Source organism: Phaseolus vulgaris, chromosome 9 (assembly GCF_051622355.1).
Source record: "Phaseolus vulgaris cultivar YP4 chromosome 9, ASM5162235v1, whole genome shotgun sequence".
NCBI classification, from domain to species: Eukaryota; Viridiplantae; Streptophyta; class Magnoliopsida; order Fabales; family Fabaceae; genus Phaseolus; species Phaseolus vulgaris.
This window is the reverse complement of record NC_143506.1, coordinates 11335274-11349756: the sequence shown is the minus strand read 5'-3', so window position 1 is coordinate 11349756 and position 14483 is coordinate 11335274.

Below are 14483 nucleotides of genomic sequence, written 5' to 3'. Positions count from 1 at the left end.
GATAAAATTATGTTTTTTTTTTAAGTTTTATCTTTGTAAAAAATATTTAATAAATATTTGGATGCCTATTAATGTGAGTATGAATATTTGTATGATTGTATTGGAATGAAGATGAGACACAAATATATACAAGTTCTAAGGAAACCATATTTCTTGTGACCCTTTATATGCATTACAATATTTTGTAAAAGAAATATTTAATGAATATTTGGATGCGTACAAATGTGAGTATAAAGATTTTCATTATTTTAATGGAATGAAGATGAAACACAAATATATATAAGTGTATGGAAACTTTCTCTCTCAAAATTACAAGCTTATTAGGTAGAGATCCACTAATCATAGGAGTCTATCATTATTAAATTATTTGCATATAATTGCGTACAACATCGTAAAATAATTGCGTATAATTTGATAATTATTATTTCTTTAATAACACACTTTTGATTTATTTGCTATGTTGTTTCAAAGTTTATGCAATTATAATTTATTTATATATTTATTATTGAATATAATAAAAAGTATTATTTTAACATCAAATTATTGATAAAATCATTTTTTTTAAGTTTTATCTTTGTAAAATAAATATTTAATAAATATTTGGATTCGTACTAATGTGAGTATAAATATTTCTATTATTGTATTGGAATGAAGATGAGACACAAATATATACAACTTCAAAGGAAACTATATTTTTTGTAACTCTTTATATGTATTACCACTCTTTATAAAAAATATTTAGTAAATATGTGTATGCGTACAAATGTGAGTATAATTCATGACGGCCAAATGGAGTATAACTCTATTCTATTGTCATTTTTGCCGAAATACCTCATTGAACTCTTATCTCATATATGAAGTATAGATAGATAGATAGATATAGATAAAGAGATAGATGGATAGATAGATTGATATAGATAGAGAGATAGATAGATAGATAAATAGATAGATGGATATAGATAGAGAGATAGAGAGATAGATAGAGAGATAGATAGATAAATATAGATAGATATAGATAGATAGAAAAATAGATAGATATAGATAGATAGAAAAATAGATAGATATACATCTTCTACGGAAATCATATTTTTTGTAACCCTTTATATGCATTACCATATTTTGTAAAAAAAATATTTAATAAATATTTGTAAGCGTACAAATGTGAGTATAATTCATGACGATCAAATGGAGTATAACTCTTCTCCAATGTCATTTATGCCGAAATACCTCCTTGAACTCCTATCTCATATCTGAAGTATAGATAGATAGATATAGATAGAGAGATAGATAGATAGATATAGATAGAGAGGTAGATAGATATAGATAAATATATATATATAGATAAATAAATATATATATAGATAAATATAGATAGATATAGATAAATATAGATAGATATAAATATAGATAGATAGATATTGATAGATATAGATAGATAGATAGTATAATATAAAGATAGATAGATAGTATAATAGATAGATAGATAGATAGTGTAATACATAGATAGATAGTATAATAGATAGATAGATAGTATAATATATATATATATATATATATATATATATATATATATAATATTTTACAAAAGATTATAGCCAATATTATTAAAAAAATAATAATTATCAAATTATACACAATTAATTTGGAGTAAGGTGAAACTGGATGTAGCTCTTTAAGAGTGAACCAGTATAAAAGCTTGCCTGTACTTTTTTTCTCATCCCTGCACTCGTTTATGGTTTTTGCTTAATTCTGTCAAATCTGTTAATTCTGGGTTTAATAAAAACTGTTCTTCCTGATTTGTTAAAGTTCTCTAATCACTAACACAGTATTAGTATATGAGGTTTTCATTGATTTAAGGACAAATAGTCTTATTCATTAAATCCTGACAAAGATTCATTTCCTTTGAAACCTTGTGTTGAATGAACTTGATTGTTTTCTTGGCATAATCTGTATTCTTCAAACTGGTAAAATTTAACCAATCTGATTCTGTTATACCTCTCTGTTGATTGCAATTTTAATCTGAACAAGTTCAAATTGTGTTAGACTGTTATGAAGAATCAATCTGTTTCGTTTAAAAACAATCTGTTTTACCCCTCCCCTCTTGAACTTAGACACTAATAGACTCAACAGAAGAGACACAAATATATACAACTTCTAAGGAAACCATATTTCTTGTAACCCTTTATATGTATTATCATATTTTGTGAAAAAAACATTTAATAAATATTTGGATGCTTGCAATTGTGAGTATAAATATTTTCATTATTGTATTGGAATGAAGAGTAAACATAATTGTGTACAATATTGTACAATAATTAGGTAGAGTTCCATTAATCATGGGATTCTATCATTATTAAATTAATTTCATATAATTGCGTACAATATCGTACAATAATTCCGTATAATTTGATAATTATTATTTTTTTAATAAGACACTTTTGATTTATTTGCTATGTTGTTTTAAATTTTATGCAATTATAATTTATTTATATATTTATTATTGACGATAATAAAAAGTATTATTTTAACATCAAATTATTGATAATATCATGTTTTTTTTAAGTTTTATCTTTTGTAAAAAAATATCTCATAAATATTTGCATGCGTACAAATGTGAGTATGAATATTTTCAATATTGTATTGGAATGAAGATAAGACACAAATATATACAAGTGTATGCAAACTTTCTCTCTCCAAATTACAAGCTAATTAGATAGAGATCCACTAATCATAGGATTATATCATTATTAAATTAATTACATATAATTGTGTACAATAACGAACAATATAATTCGATAATTATTATTTCTTTAATAAGACATTTTTGTTTTATTTAGTATGTTGTTTCAAAATTTATGCAGTTATAATTTATTTATATATTTATTATTGAATATAATAAAAAGTATTATTTTAACATCAAATTATTTATAATATCATTTTTTTTTAAGTTTTATCTTTGTAAAAAAAAATATTTAATAAATATTTGGATGCGTACAAATGTAAGTATGAATATTTTCATTCTGGTGTCTGGAGTGTCGCTCCCACCCGAATAGCAAATCTCTTCCTGACAAACAAATGGAGTAAAACTCTTTCCCATTGCTGCCGAAATACCTCCTTGAATTCTTATCTCACATCTGAATTATATTACTTCATAATCGTCTTTTCAAAAAAGTTTTGGGGATATTTTTGGCTGCCATCACTGACTCTTAATTTTGCTAACATAATAGTGTCTTTTCCTCCTTTTTGAACTTAGAGGAAAGTCTCCCTCATAAATAAAATAAAATCATATATCTTATATTAAATAGAATGTAGTGTTTCATCCTGTGTGGGTGAAAGCTGTGTACAAGTATATCACTATAGTGCGTCCAACCCTTATAATATATTATCAATATTCATGTAGTAGACCTTACTAATCTTAAACTTTTCTTTTCCACCAGATTTCAAAAACATTACTCTATTTTTCTTCTTTTAAGGGTTGTTGTCCCATACATACTTTGTCGCAAAATCTTTTCATGCATAGTATTCAAATATGTGACTAGTTCAGTTGTATAAGTTTAGAACCATGTGGTTTTGGATGAATTATTTCCCTAAAAATTTTGTTTTCGTATTAAATAAAAGAGAAATGGTTTAGAATACAATTTGGGATAACAAAAAGTTGTCCCCCTTGATTTTGAGGCATATTGTTCTTTAGAAGATAATGTATATGGGCATAGTAATGCACCAAGAACATGTATTGGAATGAAGATGAGAAAAGTATATACAAGTGTATCGAGACTTTCTATTTCGATATTTCGAAATCACAAACTAATTAGGTAGGGATCCATTAATCATTAGGATTTATCATTATTAAATTAATTGTCTATAATATTTTACAATAGTGTAATTTGATAATTGTTATTTCCTTAATAAGAGACTTTTGATTTATTTTTAATGTTGTTTCCAAATTTATGCACTTATAATATATGCACTTATAATTTATTATTTAATATAATAAAAAGTATTATTTTAACATTAAATTATTGATAATGTCATTCTTTTTTAATTTTTTTCTTTTGTAAAAAAAAGGTTTAATAAATATTTGGATGCGTACAATATGTGAGTATAAATATTTTCATTATTGTATGGGAATGAAGATGAGACACAAATATATACAAGTTTAGGGAGACTTTCTCTCTCCAAATTACAAGCTAATTAGGTAGAGATCCAATAATCATGAGGTTCTATCATTATTAAATTAATTGCATATAATTGCGTAAAATATCGTACAATAATTGTGGATAATTTGATATTATTATTTCCTTAATAAGACATTTTTTATTTATTTTCTATGTTGTTTCAAAATTTATGCAGTTATAATTTATTTATATATTTATTATTGAATATAATAAAAAAGTATTATTGTAACATCAAATTATTGATAATATCATGTTTATTAAAAAGTTTTATCTTTGTAAAAAAATATTTAATAAATATTTGGATGCTTACTAATGTGAGTATGGATATTTTTTTATTATTGTATTAGAATGAAGATGAAACACAAATATATACAAGTGTGTACGAAGACTTTCTCTCTCCAAATTAATTAATTACAAGTTAATTAGGTAGAGATCCACTAATCATGGAATTCTATCATTATTAAATTAATTATTAATTACCTGTAATTGCGTACAATAATAATTGTGTATAATTTGATAATTATTATTTTCTTAATAAGACACTTTTTTTTATTAATAATGTAATTCGATTTACATTCTGATCATCATAAAGTAATATAAAATTGTGCTCAACCAAAAGTGAAAAACTAATTTATTATAGATACAAGTGTTTGAGATTTAAACATAATAAATTTATCTTAAATTGATTAAAATAACCTACAATAATTAATTGCAGAAAATCTATTATCTGAAAGTTAACTATTCGCAATGTTGTTCCTGCCTCTATAGTTAGCTTTGGATTCCCAAACAGCCATATATACAATCTTGTCATTCTCTTGCATTTCTAAACCACTTTCAATTCTTCTCACAATTTATATTATCCAATAGTTAAAAATATATTTTTAATTGCATATTATAATTCCAATTTAAATAAATAAATTTTGTCACTAGATTTTTTGTAGTGATCCTTCTATAATGTTGGTGAAAATGTCTTTCCCTTCACGAGAACAATTAAGAGGTACAATAACGTACAATAATTAATTGCAGAAAATCTATTATGTCAAAGTTCACGATTCATAGTGTTGTTTCCTCTGGAGTTAGTTTTGGATTCCCAAACAGACATATCAACAATCATGGTCTTCTCTTCCATCTCCTAACCACTTTTCATTTTTCTTACCATTCATTCTCTTTTTCCTCCACTCTCCCAACAACACCACTACTGCTTATTTTCTTGACGTTATTATGCAGGTTTTGTGATGAAAGAGAGACAAACTATATTTATAAAAAACATGATTTTTAATCCATTATTACTTCCAATGTCAATTAAATACCCAACGTACAAATACGTAAATGATGACATAAAATGTCATTCCCTTCACGAGAATAATTAAGAGCACATACAATAATTGCAAACAATAGTTAATTGTGGAAAATCTATCATCTAAAAGTTAATTGCGGAAACTCTAACATCTAAAATTTAACGATTCGCATTGTTATTTCTGCCTCTGTAGTTAGCTTTCGATTCCCAACCAGCCATATCAACAATCTTGACATTCACTTCCATTTCTAAACCACTTTTCATTCTTCTCACCATTCATATTTTTCAATAGTTAAAAATATATTTTGAATTGCATATTATAATTTCATTTTCAATATTTAGAATGACATAATATGAAAATATATTTTAAACTATAGAATCTTAAATATTTTTTACCCATGAATAATTTATTCTTTTGCTACAGTAAAAGCATAGGAAGAGAGATGAAAAAAAATTAAAAAGTTTATAAGCAAAAACTTATATTGAATAACAATACATCATGGATAACTTTTTTCATGTAAGGATATATTTATACCGTTTTCTCTGTACTTGTTCGGCACCGAGAAACTAGAAGGAATTTCAACTTTAAAATACGACCATGGATAATTTTTTTTGTTTTTTATTAATCTTGCCATGACTAATTTATTCTTTTGCTACAGGAAAGCATAGGAAGAGAGATGAAACAAAATTGAAGAGTTTATAAACAAAAACTTATATTGAATAACAATACATCTTAGATAACTTTCTTCATCTAGGAATATATTTATACCGTTTTCTTTGTAATTTTTCGACACCGAGAAACTAGATGGAATTTCAAATTTAAAATACGACCACGTGGCACAAATTTTGTTTGAAATTTGTAATGAAAAAGAGTTGTACTGAAAGAAAGAGTTGTAATGAAAAATGTGTAATGGAACAAGTAAAGGATCAAGGTGTGATTACATCTCGTGAAATGTTATATTTTATAATCACCTCATATCATCAATCATTAACTATAAGCTATTATATTACGTAGGTTTACGAATGTAAGGAGAGAAACAATATTGTTAAAAAACACTAATTTTAATCCATTGTTACAACCTTGCATTCTATTTCCAATATGTTTTCTTACCATCTTCTAATATACCAATTTCTTATATGGTATCAGAGCACCGATCTAAACAACCTCTGCAATCCCCACATGAGAAAGTCCACTCATTTACTGTTATGAGTTGATAGGTGGTATTTCAGTTATGCATAGTATTGAAGATAGTTATGACCAATATTATTAAAGAAATAATGATTATCAAATTATACGCAATTATTGTACGTAATTATACATAATTAATAGTGATAGAATTCCATGATTAGTGGATCACGATATAATTAACTTGTAATTTGGAGAGAAAAAGTCTCCATACACTTATTTCCTACACACAAGAGAATAAAATTAACTCCATTTTTCTAACCATCTTCTTATATAGATTTTTCTTATATGGTATCAAAGCACCGATCTAAACAACGTCTGGCTTAGCACAATTCTGAATGTCTTAAAAGATTAAGAATTTGCCAAAGCTCAAGAGATGTGGATTAATATAAACAATGTCAACATTGTGCAATGAAGTTTGAGAGAAGTTTCCTACAGAAGGATTAAAACTTATGCTACAGTGTTTCGGTGGGATACCAAAAGTTATAAAGGGATCTTCAAACATGGATTTAAACCATGGTCACGTCACAAGGAGAAACTCCTAACTCTTTTTATTTTAATTTGTATGACTATGTTCATCATGGAGGCAAAGCACTTAATTCCGATACGCTTCCATTTGAAAGACATGTTTTTGTCAACGCAACTAACAGTATTTCTTGGAGACAAAGAATTCCCACTGCAATCCTCACACGAGAAACCCCACTTAGATTTGACTGTTATGAGATTTGTGAGATAGGTGGTATTTCAGTTATGACAGATATTATTAAGGAAATAATTATTATCAAATTATACGTAATTATTGTACGCAATTAATTTGATAATGATAGAATTCCATGATTAGTAGATCACTACACAATTAGCTTGTAATTTGGAGAGAGAAAGTCTCTATACACTTATTTCCTACTAAGTTTAGCCCAATTCTCATTGCCTATGATTTAGCCCAATTCTCATTGCCTTCAAAGATGAAGAATTTGCCAAATCTCAAGAGATGTGGATTAATATAAACAATGTCAACGTTGTGCAATGAAGCTTGAGAGAAGTTTCCTATAGGAGGATTGATACTAATGCTACAATGTTTCGGTGGGATACCAGGAGTTATTTAGATCTCTATACATGGATTTAAGCCATGGTCACAAGGAGAAATTCTTAACTTTGTTTATTATAACTTGTATGACTAAGTTTATGATGGAGGCAAACCACTTAATTGCGATACTCTTTGATTTGAAAGACATGTTTTTGTCGGCGTAACTAACAACACTTTCTTGGAGACTAAGAATTCCCATTGAAATACTCACATAAGAAACTCCACTCCTCAGATTTTACTGTTATGAGATTTGTGCGATAGGTGGTATTTTATTTATGCATAGTCTTAAAGATAGTTATGGCCAATATTATTAAGCAAATAATGATTATCAAATTATACGCAATTATTGTACGCAGTTATACGCAATTAATTTGATAATCATATGATCCCATGGTCACTACCAAATTAGCTTGTAATTTGGAAAGATAAAGTCTCCATACACTTATTTCATACACACAAGAGAATAAAATTATCTTCATTTTTCTTACCATCTTCTTATATGGTATCAGAGCATCGGTCTAAACAACCTCTTCTTAAGCACAATTCTCATAGCCTTAAAAGATCAAAAATTTGCCAATGCTTAAGAGAGGTTGATTAATATAAACAATGTCAACATTGTGCAAGGAAGCTTGAGAGAAGTTCCCTACAAGAGGGTTGATAGTGATGCTATAGTGTTTTGGTTGGATACCAGGAGTTATAAACAGATCTTCAAACATGGATTTAAACCATGGTCATAAGGAGAAACTCCTAACTCTGTTTATTATAACTTGTATGAATATGTTCATCATGGAGGCAAACAACTTGATTCTGATAGGCTTTCATTTCAATTACATGTTTTTGTCGGCGCAACTAACCGTCTTTCTTGGAGAGCAAGAATTCCCACTGAAATCCTCACAGGAGAAACTCCACTTAGATTTTACTATTATGAGATTTGTGCAAAAGGTGGTATTAGTCTTAAAAAGATAGTTATGGCCAATATTATTAAAGAAATAATTATTATCAAATTATACACAATTAATTTGATAATGATAGAATCTCATGATTAGTGGATCGCTTGTAATTTAGATAGAGAAAGTCTCCAAATACACTTATATTTCCTATACATGCATGGAGTGATAACACACAAGAAAATAAGAAATCTTCATTTTTCTTATCATCTTCATATATACAATTTTGTTATAGTTATAAGTCGCTGCAGTAACAAAATAAAAAGGAAAAAAAATGGAAGGAGTGGAACGCTTACTTGATCAGCGTCAGCCATTGCAAACAGTGAAGAAGAGCTTTGGAATAGGGATATTTATAAAGGAAAATGTTTTATAAAGTAGCTCAATAGTCATTCTTTTAGTGTATATCGTTATTATGTTTTCAATATTACATTATAGACTTATATTTTCGTCTTTTTTACCTAATCATGTATTTTTTTACACTTAATAAAATTATATCTAAATCTATATTTTTAGGTTAGTTATTTTTTATTTCATTATTTATTTAGTTAGTTGTATTATGAATAAAAAATCAATATTTTTAAAACCTCATCTTTTAGTTATAATCAATTATGACCTAAACCCTAAACCCTAAACCCTAATCAATTATGAAAACAAGTTGAAAAATTACTATGGATAAAACTAAAAAAACATTGAACTAAAATATTAAAATTCGTGTTACAACACATAACTTAGATTTCACCAAAGAAACTTTAAAAAACTTCAAAAACATTAAAAAAAAACTAAAAGAATTTCCTCAACTTCTTTTTATGTCTATCCCAACTAGGTGTATACTATAGTTTTTAAATCTTTCCATGTTAACAAGAAAAGCAAGCGCTTTTTTGTCTATCCGATGTTTCTCAAACTTAGGGGCATATCGAGTCAGCTCAATCTCCATTTTGGAAAGTCAAAACTTTATATTGAAGTTCTCTCTATCATATTTTTCTCTCGGTTTATTGTGGGAGAAGGATCATATTTTCTTTTATCCAATGATAATTTATTTTGTAAAATACCATTTATTTTGTACGATGAATATTTATTTTGTAGAATAAAAAGGACGAAAATATAGATTTATAACTAATTGTCTATAACTTTACTCAATTTACTCTCATTGATCTCGCTCATGTTGTTCAAGTAAACAAAGGAATATTAACTAATTGTTGAATCAAATTAAATACCTACTCTAAAAGAACTTGTATAAAACTAAGAGAGGAGAATAAGAGAGACTTTATATAAACTGAAATGTACATGTGAGGTATTTATAAAGAAGTAGTAGCTTGTTCCACAAGCTTTTGACTATATTATTAGTTTATAATTTATAATATTAATTATTTTAAATCTTAAAAAAGAATCAAAATAGATAGAATAACTAATGAGATTTTTGTAGAGTCTGGATATATTGACTTAGAGTTTAAACCAAAAACACTATGTCAACACGTATATTTATTTATGATTAATTAATGGATAAAACTAAATAAATAAATAACACATCAGGTACATATTACTTTACTTTTATAGTATTCCAAATCTTCCGGTTATTGGTCTGCAAATTATTGAAAATCGAATTTTGTGTGTCATTAATACAAAATACGCTAACAAAGATTAAGAAATTGAGTAAAATTCATGTAAATATAGTTCATTTTAAAAAAATGAACAATAAAAAATTAACATTTTAAAACCAATATATATATAATGTATTTATTTTTAATATATCAGTAAAAATATATATTTAGTATATGAAATAAGAATAATAAAAAAATAGCATTGTACCATATAAAAAGGACTAAAATATAGATCTATAACTAATTATCTATCACTTTCTTCTCATTGCTCTTACTTTCATTGTTCTTGCTCATGCTGTTGAAGTAAACAAAAGAATACTAACTACTTGCTGAATCAAACATTGACATATGATTGTATTAAATAGTTACTCTAAAAAACTAGTATAAAAGTAAGAGAGGAGAAGAAGATAAACTTTATATAAACTGAAAGTGATTTTGCATTATCCTAGCTTGAAGTACATGTGGGGTATTTCTAAAGAAGCGATAGCTTGTTCCACAAGATTTGTTGACTATATACTCATAATTTATAATATTAATTATTTTAAATTTTTTTAAAAAATCAAAACAGACATAATAACATTTATTAACAAATTATTATAAATACCCACTATTACAAACCGGTTCTTCAATGTACTACTTCCATTCTTTTTCCTTTTTTTAATGTGTCGATCTATAACTGTTGAATTCCTTCTACTCCTTCTACTCTCTTCTTTTTTTATCAGTGTTACTTGTGATTCACCGAAGGTTCTTATTTGCATTAGGTTCTGTTTGCATTTCATTTTTTAAATTGAGGTTTAAATTGATTGATTTAAGGAACATGATCCATCGGTTGCTGATGAAAATAAACAACGATGTCACTCTTGCAGAGGATGATATTGAGGAACTTGTTAGCATGCCTATAATAATTACGTACAATAAAGTACAATAATTACATACTATAACTGCGTATAATAATAAGATGTCAATGTCAGATTATTAGCAATCCTTGTCCCGATGATCCTTTGATGTCCTTTAGGACTTGAATTGCGGCATCCCAATGAGATTTCTATCGAGCCTGTATATATTGACTTAGGGGTCTGAATCGAAAATAATATGTCAACGCGTATATTTATTTAGGATAAAATAATGAATAAAAATAATTAAATAAATAAATAAATAAAATATCAGGTACATATTACTTTACTTTTATAGTATTCCCAATCTCCCGGTTATTTGAGCTTCAAATTACTAAAGATCAAATTTTGTGTGTCATTAATACAAAATACGCTAACAAAGATTAAGAAATTGAGTAAAGTTCAAGTAGAAATAGTTCATTTTAAAAAAATGAACAATAAAAATTAGAAAATTAAAGTTTTAAAACATATATATATATAGATATATTATGTATATATTTTTAATATATCAGTACAAATATACATTTAGTATATGAAATAAGAACAAGAAAAATAGCATTGTACCATATAAAAAGGACGAAAATATAGTCTATAACTAATTGCCTATCACTTTAATCTCAGTGCTCTTGCTCATGCTATTGAAGTAAACAAAGGAATACTAATACTAACTAATTGTTAAATCACACATTGACATATGATTGTATTAAATAGTTGTTATCGCTAGTTGACTCAGCCGTCGTTGACTTCAAAGGCAGATGGTGGCTCCTCCTATCTCCCGGTGGTTTCCGCTCTCTCCTTGGGTAGCTCAGACTGGCTCCTTTGAAACAGAGGGGGTCCTACCTTGCACTCTGACGATCAAGTCAGTACTGGGCTAAGAAACAGTAAAGTATGTAAAGCAGTTTCAATCTTAGAAACGACGTACATTTTCTAGGGCTCTTACCACCCTTTATATAGGTTGTATCTAAGTCAACTCCCTGTACCACGAGGACCTTTCCTTTATTGGAATTAGGGTTACTAGTGAGGCATCCTGTTACGCATCGCACAAGCTTAGCGTAGCCACGACACAAGACTTTCCTCTTCTGGAGTGCAAAATCTCTAACAGTATGGTCGTTAAGGTACCAACTCATGTACCAGCGCTGCGAGGCCATCTGTTCTAAGGGTGCCCTAAGTATTCACGTGCCATGCATGTAGTCTACCCTTGGAAACCCTAACCCTAATGGGCCTTAACATCTCCAAAGATTATTTACTTGTGCTAGACCTGAACGTGCTATACACACCACATGCATGAATCCTCTCTTGCATGGATAATAAATCATTTATTATTTATGGGGCCACCTACGTGGCCCATTAATGTGACTGGATCGACGAGGTCCGATGTCACGTCTGATGCGGATCTCTTTAGCCGATGTCCGAGGTCTGGCCAGTACAATAGCTACTCGAAAAAACTAGTATAAAACTAAGAGAGGAGAATAAGAGAGACTTATTTATATAAATTGAAATTGATTTTGTATTACCTTAGTTAGATGTACACGTGGGGTATTATAAAGAAGCGGTAGCTTGTTCCACAAGCTTTGTTGACTATACTATTAATTTATAATATTAATTATTTTAAATCTTAAAAAAAGAATCAAAAGAGACAAAATAACATAGACTAACAAAATGATTATAAATACCCACTATTCCAAACAACTCTTCAATATGTTTGCCATTGCTGAAGTAAGCATTCTACTCCTTCCATTTTTTTTTCCTTTTTTTGTGTCGATCTATAACTGTTCCATTCTTACTACTCCTTCTACTCCTTGTATTTTTTATCGGTAATAAATTCCATGTTCCTTGTGATTCACCTAAAGTTTATTTGCATTTCGTTTTTTAATTTCGGTTTAAATTGATTGATTTCAGGAACATGCTCCATCTGCTGCTTATGAAAACAACGATGTCACTCCTGCTCTGCTAATAATGCTGATGAAAATGAAAATAACAATATCACTCCTTCTGAGGATGATATCGACGAACTTGTAAGCATGCCTACAATAATTATGTACAATACTACAATAATTACACGTACAATAATTGTGTGCAATAATAAGCTATCAATGTCAGATTATTCTCATATGGCAATAGCAATCCTTGTCCCAGTGATCCTTTGATGTACTTTAAAACTCAAATAGCGACATCTCAATGAGATTTTTGTGGAACCTGTATGTATTGAATTAGGGTCTGAACCGAAAACACTATGTCAACATGTATATTTATTTATAATTAACTAATGAATAAAAATAAATAAATAAATAAAGAAAACATCAGGTACATATTACTTTACTTTTATAGTATTCTCAATCTCCCGGTTATTGGTCTGCAAATTACTGAAAATCGAATTTGGGTGTGTCATTAATACAAAATAAGCTAACAAAGATTAAGAAATCGAATAAAATTCAAGTAGAAATAATTTATATTCAAAAAATGAACAATAAAAATTAGAAAATTAACGTTATAAATCCAATATACATATAATATGTATTTACTTTTAATATATTGATACATATAAAAAGGAAGAAAATATAGATCTATAATTGATTGGTTATCCACTAGTACAAAATTCTTCAATAACGACATCCTTCAAAGACGGTTCGGAGACAACCATCGTTAAAAACTACGCGGTGGCAATCCTGTAAATTTTTTAAAATTTTAACGACGATTCATCCCAGAACCGTCGTTAAAAGTGGCGCGGTGGAGATATAATGACGGTTCATCCCGAAACCGTCGTTAAAAGTGGTGATGGTGGATATACAACGACGGTTCATCCAGAACCGTCGTTAAAACCTTTTAAAAACGGTTGTTTCTCACACTGTTTTCCCACTCTCGTATTTTCCCACTCTTTTCCGCTGCCCACGACCCAGCACAGTGACCACCGATCCTACGCGCGACCACACCGTGACCGACCCCTCCGTCGCGACGCACCCTGCCGCGCGACCGCACTGCCCAGAACGTCACACCCTACCGCGACCGAGCCACCCCGCCGCGCACGACCGTACCGCGAACCCTAAACCCAGCCACACGATCGAGCCGCCCCGAACGTCGCACCGCGCCGCCCCCTCCGTCGCGACGCACCCTGCCGCGCGACCGCACCGCCCCGAACGTCGCACCCCTACCGCGACTGAACGACCCCGCCACGCACGACCACACCGCGAACCCTAAACCCTGCCGTCGCCGCGACCCTGCCGCGCGACCGCATCGCCGCCCGCGACCGCGACCCTGCCCCAGCCGCCCGCGACCACAACCCTGCTCCAGCCGCCCGCGCGACTG